This window comes from Heptranchias perlo, chromosome 4 (genome assembly GCF_035084215.1).
Source record: "Heptranchias perlo isolate sHepPer1 chromosome 4, sHepPer1.hap1, whole genome shotgun sequence".
NCBI classification, from domain to species: domain Eukaryota; kingdom Metazoa; phylum Chordata; class Chondrichthyes; order Hexanchiformes; family Hexanchidae; genus Heptranchias; species Heptranchias perlo.
This window is the reverse complement of record NC_090328.1, coordinates 1597695-1607973: the sequence shown is the minus strand read 5'-3', so window position 1 is coordinate 1607973 and position 10279 is coordinate 1597695. Positions and strand designations below refer to the sequence as shown.

General features: G+C 46.6%; 1 long non-coding RNA gene across 1 annotated transcript in view; it reads right to left on the bottom strand.

The window, feature by feature from the left end:
* Positions 1 to 368: 368 nt before the first annotated feature.
* Positions 369 to 10279, bottom strand: part of LOC137320405 (uncharacterized) — a 34461-nt gene continuing 24550 nt past the window's right edge. The window contains exons 3-4 of the long non-coding RNA XR_010962505.1: positions 3488 to 3553; positions 369 to 1307 (exon numbers count right to left, since the gene is read on the bottom strand). This is a non-coding gene — a long non-coding RNA (uncharacterized lncRNA). The remainder of the gene's footprint in view (positions 1308 to 3487; positions 3554 to 10279) is intronic.

Below are 10279 nucleotides of genomic sequence, written 5' to 3'. Positions count from 1 at the left end.
ATAAGAGGGTGAGATGCAGCATCCGAAGTGCAGCACTGGGTACGGATGGGCAGTGTTTGTTGGTGGGTGGGTGGGTGACGGGGGGGTGTCGTGCGTGGAGCAGTTGGTAGGATGTGCCACTTGACACTTGAATTCACTCACCTTGACCACACTTTCTCCTGCACTGCATCCACATGCGTGGTGCAATGCTCCTGGCATTCACCTCCAGGTCCACTTCCACTACCTCTGCAGCTGGTGTCTGGAGGGTCTCCTGCATATACAGGATGGCCCTTCCTGCGTCCACCTCCTCCATCAAGGCCTCCAGTGCTGTAGGGTACTTACCCTTTCCCAATGATCGGCGTGACTCCAATATGGTACAATGGTGTTTTATTAAGCTTTACACAAAGGTCAGCACCTATATGCGCCCAAGCATTAGTTTACAGTTCAGAACAAGAACTATATCACCCGTTCCGTGCTGGGTAGAGGTCATGCCCACTTTGTAGGAGTCGTAAAGGAAGCTTCCACCCCGCCTGGGGTCTCTTCCGTCCATCGGCCTAACTCCACCTGGGGTTTCGTCTGTTCGTTGGCCCCTGGCCTTACTCCACCTGGGGTTTCGTCTGTTCGTTGGCCCCTGGCCTTACTCCGCCTGGGGTTTCGTCTGTTCATTGGCCCCTGGCCTTACTCCGCCTGGGGTTTCGTCTGTTCATTGGCCCCTGGCCTTACTCCGCCTGGGGTTTCGTCTGTTCGTTGGCCCCTGGCCTTACTCCGCCTGGGGTTTCGTCTGTTCGCTGGCCCCTGGCCTTACTCCACCTGGGGTTTCGTCTGTTCGTTGGCCCCTGGCCTTACTCCACCTGGAGTTTCATCTGTTCATTGGCCCCTGGCCTTACTCCGCCTGGGGTTTCGTCTGTTCGTTGGCCCCTGGCCTTACTCCGCCTGGGGTTTCGTCTGTTCGTTGGCCCCTGGCCTTACTCCGCCTGGGGTTTCGTCTGTTCGCTGGCCCCTGGCCTTACTCCGCCTGGGGTTTCGTCTGTTCGTTGGCCCCTGGCCTTACTCCGCCTGGGGTTTCGTCTGTTCGTTGGCCCCTGGCCTTACTCTGCCTAGGGTTTCGTCTGTTCGTTGGCCCCTGGCCTTCCTCTGCCTAGGGTTTCGTCTGTTCGGATCCAGATCCTCTCCTCGTTTGGCCCCTGCTGCCTGTTTCTTCTCCAGGGTCAGCCTTTGCTCCTGTCCTGGTTCTCCACAACCTAACTCTCACAATGGATCTCTCTTTTATGCCACTTTTGAGGGTGGGCACAGGGCTGGTATTGACAGAGGTGTTTACCTATTGGAATCTTTCAAAAGGGCGAGGTGGTCAATAAGGCATCGTGTAGATTTTTCTTCCACCACTAATTGCATTGACAGTGCACCTCCCCTTTAAGAGGTGCAGGCTGCCTTTAAGTAGCGTTGGCCACGCCCCATATCGGGCCCCATGCTGGTGCGTGCAGCCGCTCAACAGCGCAGGTAGCGCTGGCTGCACGCAGAAATCATGGAGATTATTAGGCAGCATGAATCTCGTGTGCTGCCTGCATCTCAACGACCGGGCGTGGGTTAATTGCGCACCGCGACCCCCGCGCCCAGTTTCGGGGGTTAACCAATTTAACCCCCCTACTGTTTAAATTGTCAGTCAGTGCTGCTAAGCTTTTCAACAACACTGCTCATCAACATTTTAAACAGCTAAGCAACCCTCTGCTCAGTGTTGCTTTCTTGGCTGAAGCTGTGGGCCTGTTACCTTCTAATCCAGATTTGGGCTAACAGCAATGAACAGAATGTATCAAGGAGGGAAGGTTTTGGATTGAGAGTTGATGGTAATGAATGGAGTGCTTTCCATATAGTGAGTTCAGCGTAAACCTGATCAGTTTAACTGAATTGTACAATTGATGGAAAGTGTATGGATTTAATACAAACGAGTTTTGGCAAGTAGCATTTGAGCATTATATTTGCATAATCACTATGAGCAGTGATCACATAAAGTGGATTCTATGGTATATGGATAGAAATCTAGCTTCTAGTCCGTTTCTGCTGCACCTCAAGTGTCACACAGTCATGTCATAAAGCATCACAATTGAAAATGTCACTTGAAATTGTACTTCCATATTGTTGACTCAAATGTCAGCTTCATAAAACACCAACAAATCATAGCCGAACAGATAGGGAATGTACGAATGAATAAGTAGTAAGTAGAAACAAAAGCAATCAATCAAGAATCAGCAATCAAACCATTCGGCCCATCGTGTCTGTGCCGGTTTTTTACTAGAGCAATCCAAAGCTGATCTCACTGCCCTGTAACTCTGCCCCGATATCTCTGCCTTTTATCCCTGCCCCGATATCTCTGGGATATCTCTGCCTTGTATCTCTGCCCCGATGTCTCTGCCTTATTATCTCTGGCCCGAATCTCTCGCCTGATATCTCTGCCTTGATCTCTGCCCTAAAATCTCTGCACTGATATCTCTGCCCCGATGTCTCTGCCCTAATATCTCTTGCCTGATATCACTGCCCCGATATCACTGCCCTGATGTCTCTGCCCCGATATCTCTGCCCCCGTGTCTCTGCCCCGATATCTCTGCCCCCGTGCCTCTGCCCCGATGTCTCTGCCCTAATATCTCTTGCCTGATATCACTGCCCCGATGTCTCTGCCCGCGTGTCTCTGCCCTCGTGTCTCTGCCCTGATGACTCTGCCCTGATGTCACTGCCCTGATGTCTCTGCCCGCGTGTCTCTGCCCCCGTGTCTCTGCCCCCGTGTCTCTGCCCCGATGTCTCTGCCCCCGTGTCTCTGCCCTCGTGTCTCTGCCCTGATGTCTCTGCCCTCGTGTCTCTGCCCTCGTGTCTCTGCCCTCGTGTCTCTGCCCTGTACCTCCGCTTCAAATATTTATCCAATTTTCCCTTTAAACACAGTGCTCTCTGCCTCAGCCACTCCCTGTGGCAAAGCATTCCACGTTCCAACATTCCTCTGTGTAAAGACATTTTTCCTAAATTCTTTCCCCATTCGCCTAGTGATAATTTTAAATTGTTGACCTCTTGTCATTGACTCCCCAGCTATAGGGAATGGGCTTTTACTATTGACTCTATCAAACCCTTCAATTTAAAAAACTCTATTAAATATCCTCTTCTCTGATCCAGTGGCAGTCGACCCAGAATCTCAAGCCTGTCATAACTATAGTCTCCCATCCCTGCCATACTCCTGGTCAATCTACACTGTATGTTCTCTATGGTTTTAATATCCCTTCTATAATGGGGTGCCTAAAACTGCACATAGTACCAGCATCAATGACATCAGGCAAGTGGGCGGGAGTCGGGTGAGCGTGGTGAGAGGCCGCAGCCGAGACCTACGGGAACAACCCCCAGCAAGGTAGGTGAAGGGTGGGTGCCAGGCGATCGTGGGAAGCCCAGGAGAGGGGAGGCCCAAGGGTTCCTTGTGGTGAACTCATGCTTCTCCTAGCTAACCCCCAAGGAAACCTTTAAAAAATAATGTTACCTTTTCGGCCCTCCTCTTTGTGTATGATGTAAAGGTACAATCTCTGGCTGCTTACTCTCAAGAAAACTGAAGAAACAGAAGATAAATTAGTACTGTTGAGCTCATTTAGTTTTGCGCTAGGGAGAATGTTAAATCCTTCCACCCAGCAGAGGCCAATCAGGAGCTAAAATATCCCAGCAGTGGACTTACCACTCTTTTCCTGCCCCGCGTCCATATTACCGTTGGGCAACTGAGGTGCCTGCCTGACTCAGATGGGAGCCTCATGAATAGATGTAAATCAGGGTCCCATGATATCATTAGGACCCCAAAACTATTTTAATGGTCTGCCAGGAGGAGCATAGAAAACATAGGAACTGAAGTTCCTCTCAAGCCTGCTCCAACCTTCAGTTAGATCATAGCTGATCTGTACCTCAACTCCATTTACCAGCCTTTGATCCATGTCTCTTGATACCATTAACTAATAAAAATTTATCAAACTCAGTCTTGAAAATTTCAATTGACCCAGCCTTTTGGAGAGAGACTTCCAGATTCCTACTACCAAAGTGCTTCCTGATTTCCCCAATGGCCTAGCTCTAATCTTAAGATTGTGCCCATTGTTTGGGATTCTACCACAAGAATAACAGAATCATAGAATTACAGAAAGGTTACAGCACGAAACGAGACCATTCGGCCCATCGAGTCCACGCTGGCTCTATGCAAGAGCAATCCAGCTAGTCCCACTCCCCTGCCCTTATCCAGTAGCCATGCAAATTTTTCCCTTTCAAGTACTTATCCAGTTCCCTTTTGAAGGCCATGATTGAATCTGCCTCCACCACCCCCTCGGGCAGTGCATTCCAGATCCTAACCACTCACTGTGTAAAAAAGGTTTTCCTCATTGGTTCTTTTGCCAATCACCTTAAATCTATGTCCTCTGGTTCTTGACCCTTCTGCCAACAGGAACTGTTTCTCTCTATCTACTCTGTCTAGACCCTTCATGATTTTGAACACCTCTATCAAATCTCCTCGCAACCGTCTCTGTTCCAAGGAGAACAACCCCAGCTTCTCCAGTCTATCCACGCAACTAAAGTCCCTCATCCCTGGAATCATTCTAGTAAATCTCTTCTGCACCCTCTCTAAAGCCCTCACATCTTTCCTAAAATGCGGTGCCCAGAACTGGACACAATACTCCAGTTGTGGCCGAACCAGTGTTTTATGAAGGTTCATCGTGACGTCCATACTTTTGTACTTTATGCCTCTATTTATAAAGCCCGGGATCCCGTATGCTTTTTTAACCACCTTCTCAACCTGCCCTGCCAACTTCAACGATTTTGCAAATATGTCCTCAGATCTCTCTGTTCCTGTACCCCTTTTAGAGTTGTGCCCTCTAGTTTATATTGCCTCTCCTCGTTCTTCCTACCGAAATGTATCACTTTGCAATTTTCTGCGTTAAATTTCATCTGCCACGTCTCCGCCCATTCCACCAGCCTGTCTATATCTACTTGAAGTCTATCACTATCCTGCTCACTGTTTACTACTCTTCCAAGTTTTGCATCATCTGCAAATTTTGAAATTGTGCCCTGTACACCCAAGTCCAAGTCATTAATATATATCAAGAAAAGCAGTGGTCCCAGCACTGACCCCTGGGGAACACCACTGTACACCTCCCCCAGTCCGATAAACAACCATTCACCATTACTCTCTGCTTCCTGTCCCTTAGCCATTTCTGTATCCATGTTGCTACTGCCCCCTTTATTCCATGGGCCGCAATCTTGATGATAAGCCTACCTTGCGGCACTTTATTAAACGCCTTTTGAAAGTCCATATACATCATATCAACTGCATTGCCCTCATCTACCCTTTCTGTTACCTCATCAATAAACCCTATCAGGTTAGTTAAACACAATTTGCCTTTAACAAATCCGTGCTGGCTTTCCCTAATCAAGCCTCATCCCACCCTCGGTCCAAGTGACTGTTAATTCTGTCCCGGATTATCGTTTCCAGAAGTTTCCCCACCACCAAGGTTAAACTGACTGGCCTATACTTGCTGGGTTTATCCTTACACCCTTTGCAATTCTCCAGTCCTCTGGCACCACCCCCGTATCTACGGATGTTTGGAAGATTATGTACCTCCGCAATTTCCACTCTTTACTTCCCTCACCAATCTAGGATGCATTCCATCTGGACCGGGTCACTTATCTACTTTAAGTACAGCTAGCCTTTCTAGTACCTCTTCTTTATCAATTTTCAGCCCATCCAGTATCTCAACTATATCTTACTTTACTGAGACTCTGGAAGCATCTTCTTCCTTGGTAAAGTCAGATGCAAAGTACTCATTTAGTACCTCAGCCATCCCCCCTGCTTCCATGAGTAGATCTCCTTTATGGTCCCTAATTGGACCCACCCCTCCTCTTACTACCCGTTTACTGTTTACATGCCTGGAGAAGACCTCTGGATACCCTTTTATGTTGGCCGCCAGTCTATTCTCATACTCTCTCTTTGCCCCTCTTATTTCCTTTTTCACTTGCCCTCTGAACTTTCTATATTCTGCCTGGTTCTCACTTGTATTATCAACCTGACATCTGTCATACGCCCCTTTTTTCTGTTTCATCTTACTCACTATCTCTTTTGTCATCCAGGGAGCTCTGGCTTTAGTTGCCCTACCTTTCTGCCTTGTGGGAATGTGCCTAGACTGTACCTGAACCATCTTCTCCTTTAAAGGTCGCTCACTGTTCAATTACAGTTTTCCCTGCCAATCTGTGATTCCAATTTACCCGGACCAGATCTGTTCTCATCCCATTGAAATTGGCCCGCCTCCAATGGAGTATTTTTACTTTAGAGTGGTCCGTGTCCTTTTCCATAGCTATTCTAAACCTTATGATACTATGATCGCTGCTCCCTAAATGTTCCCCCACTGACACTTGCTCCATTTAGCCCACCTCATTCCCTAGAACCAAGTCCAGCAATGCCTCCTTCCTCATTGGGCCGGAAACGTACTGGTTAGGAAAGTTCCCTGGACACATTTCAAAAATTCCTCCCTTTCTGTGCCCCTTATATTATTATTGTTATCCCAGTCTATATTAGGATAGTTGAAGTCCCCAGTTATCATTACTCTATAGCTTTTGCACCTCACTGTAATTTCCCTGCAAATTTGCTCCTCTATATCCTTCCCACTAGTTGGTGGCCTATAGAATACACCCAGTAGTGTAATGGCACCTCTTTTATTTCTTAACTCTAACCAAATAGATTCTGTCCTTGACTCTTCCAGAACATCCTCTCTCTCCAGTACTGCAACATTCTCCTTAATCAATACTGACACCCCCCCCCCCCTCCTTTCTTTTCTTCCCTATCTTTCCTGAACACCTTGTATCCAGGAATATTTAGTACCCAGTCCTGCCCTTTTTTGAGCCAGGTCTCCATTATCACCATGACATTGTATTCCCATGTGATTATTTGCTCCTGCAGCTCACCAACCTTGTTTACCACGCTTCGTGCGTTTATACACATGCACTGCAAAGCAGTCCTAGACTTTCTTGTACTCTGTCTTAGTCTGATCCCACGTAATACTGTACCATTACTTGCTCTAGTGCTATCTTTCTCTCCCGATCCTTTGTGCCCCTTGATTTTCCTTTCCAATGCTACATCCTAATGCCCTTCCCCCTGCCAAATTAGATTAAACCCCCCCCACAGCACTATTGAACCTCCCTGCGAGGGCATTGGTCCCAGCTCCATTGAGGTGCAACCTGTCCGGCTTGTAGAGGTCCCACCTTCTCCAGAACCTGTCCCAATGCCCCAGGAATCTAAAGCCCTCCCTCCTGCACCATCTCTCCAACCACGCATTCATCTGCTCTATTCTCCTACTTCTATGCTCACTAGCACGTGGCACCAGGAGCATTCCGGAGATTACTACCTTTGAGGTCCTGCTCCTTAATCACTTTCCTAACTTCTTAAAATCTGCCTGCAGGACCTCATCTCTCTTTCTACCTATGTCGTTGGTACTGATATGGACCATGATCTCCGGCTGTTCGCCCCCAACCCCCACCCCAGAATGTTCTGCAGCCGCTCAGTGACATCCTTGAAGCTGGCACCAGGGAGGCAACATACTATCCTGCAGACATGTCTGCGGTCGCAGAAACGCCTGTCTGCGTAAATCTCCTCTGTACCCTCTCTAGTGCAATTACATCCTTCCTGTAATGTGGTGACCAGAACTGTACACAGTACTCAAGCTGTGGCCTAACTAGTGTTTTATACAGTTCTAGCCTAACCTCCCTGCTCTTATATTCTATGCCTCGGCTAATAAAGGAAAGTATTCCATATGCCTTCTTAACCACCTTATCTACCTATCCTGCTACCTTCAGGGATCTGTGGACATGCACTCGAAGCTCCCTCACTTCCTCTATTCCACTCAGTATCCTCCCATTTATTGTGTATTCCCTTGCATTGTTTGCCCTCCCCAAATGCATTATTTCATACTTCTCCGGATTGAATTCCATTTGCCACTTTTCTGCCCACCTTGACCAGTCCATTGATATCTTCCTGCAGTCTACAGCTTTCCTCCTCGCTATCAACCACATGGCCAATTTTTGTATCATCTGTAAACTTCTTAATCATGCCCCCTACATTTAAGTCCGAACCATTAATATATATCACAAAAAGCAAGGGGCCTGGTACTGAGCCCTGCTGAACCCCACTGGAAACAGCCTTCCAGTCACAAAAACACCCGTCGACTATTATCCTTTACTTCCTGCTACTGAGCCAATTTTAGATCCAATTTGCCACTTTCCCTTGGATCTCATGAGCTTGTACTTTTTTGACCAGTCTGCCATGTGGGACCTTGTCAAAAGCCTTGCTAAAATTCATGTAGACTACATCAAATGTATTACTCTCATCGACCCTCCTTGTTACCTCCTCAAAATATTCAATCAAGTTAGTCAGACACGATCTTCCCTTAACAAATCCACGCTGACTGTCCTTGATTAATCCGTGCCTTTCTAAGAATTGATTCCAATAATTTGCCCACCACCGAGGTTAGACTGACTGGCCTGTAATTATTCGGTCTATCCCTCTCTCCTGTTTTAAACAATGGTACAACGTTAGCAGTCCTCCAATCCTCCGGCACCACAGCTGTATCCAGTGAGGATTGGAAAATGATGCTCAGAGCTTTCGCTATTTCCTCCCTTGCTTCTTTTAACAGCCTGGGATACATTTCATCCGTCCCTGGTGATTTATCTACTTTCAAAGATGCTAATCCCCTTAATGCTTCCTCTCTCACTATGTTTATCCCATCCAATATTTCACACTCCTCCTCCTTAACTACAATGTCTGCATCGTCCCTCTCTTTTGTGAAGACAGACACAACCATACCAACATCGTCCGCCTCCACACATAGGTTACCTTTTTGGTCTCTAATAGACCCTACTCTTTGGCTGTCCAACCCTTTTTCTTTGTGGGATCATGTTTACTGAACCCCTTGAACGTCTCCCATTGCTCTGACATTGATTTACCTTCGAGTAGCTGTTTCCAGTCCATTTTTGCTAAATCACTTCTCAGCTTAGTAAAATTGGCCTTTCCCCAATTGAGAATTTTAACACCTGTTCTATCTTTGTCCTTTTCCATAACTATGCTAAAACTAACTGAATTATGATCACTACCAGCAAAATGCTCTCCCACTGATACTCCTTCCACCTGCCCAGCTTCATTTCCTAAAACTAAATCCAGAACTGCCCCCTCTCTTGTTGGGCTTACTATGTACTGGCTAAAAAAGTTCTCCTGAATGCAATTTAAGAATTTTATACCCTCTATACTCTTCACACTGTTTGTATCACAGTTAATATTAGGGTAGTTGAAATCCCCTACTATTACTGCCCTATTGTTTTTGCACTTGTCAGAATTTTGCCTACATATTTGCTCCTCTATCTCCCTCTGACTGTTTGGGGGTCTATGTTCCTTCGCTCAAACCATAAGGCCTAATTTGATGATCCTTCTAACATATCATTCTCTCCTCACAGCTGTAATTGTTTCTTTAACCAAAATTGCCACCCCTCCTTTTTTTTTATCCCCCTCTGAAAACCCTGTAACCAGGAACGTTGAGCTGCCATTTCTGCCCCTCTTTAAGCCATGTTTCTGTAATAGCTAAGATATCATATTTCCACATGTCTATCTGTGCCCTCAGCTCATCTGCCGTATTCACTATACTCCTTGCATTGAGGTATATACCTTTAAGCACTGCCAAACTCCTGTGTTGTTTATTTTCTAACCTTTGTTTCCTCTGCCTTCCTAAGTCACTTACTAATTTTCTGCCTTCCATTTCCAGTTCTGCTTCTCTCCAATCTGAATCTACACTCAGGTTCCCATCCCCCTTCCAAACTAGTTTAAACTTTCCCCAACAGCACTACCAAACTTCCCTGCAAGGATATTGGTCACATCCTTGTTCAAAAATGGGTGTAAGGATAAACCCAGCAACTATAGGCCAGTCAGTTTAACCTCGGTGGTGGGAAAGCATTTAAAAACGATAATCCAAGGACAAAATTAACAGTCACTTGGACAAGTGTGGATTAATAAAGGAAAGCCAGCACAGATTTGTTAAAGGCATCTCGTGTTTAACTAACTTGATTGAGTTTTTTGATGAGGTAACACAGAGGGTTGATGAGGGCAATGCAATTGATGTTATGTATATGGACTTTCAAAAGGCCACATAATAGGCTTGTCAGCAAAATTGAAGCCCATGGAATAAAAGGGGCAGTGGCAGCATGGACATGAAATTGGCGAAGTGACAGAAAACAAAGAATAGTGGTGAACGGTTGTTTTTTGGACTGG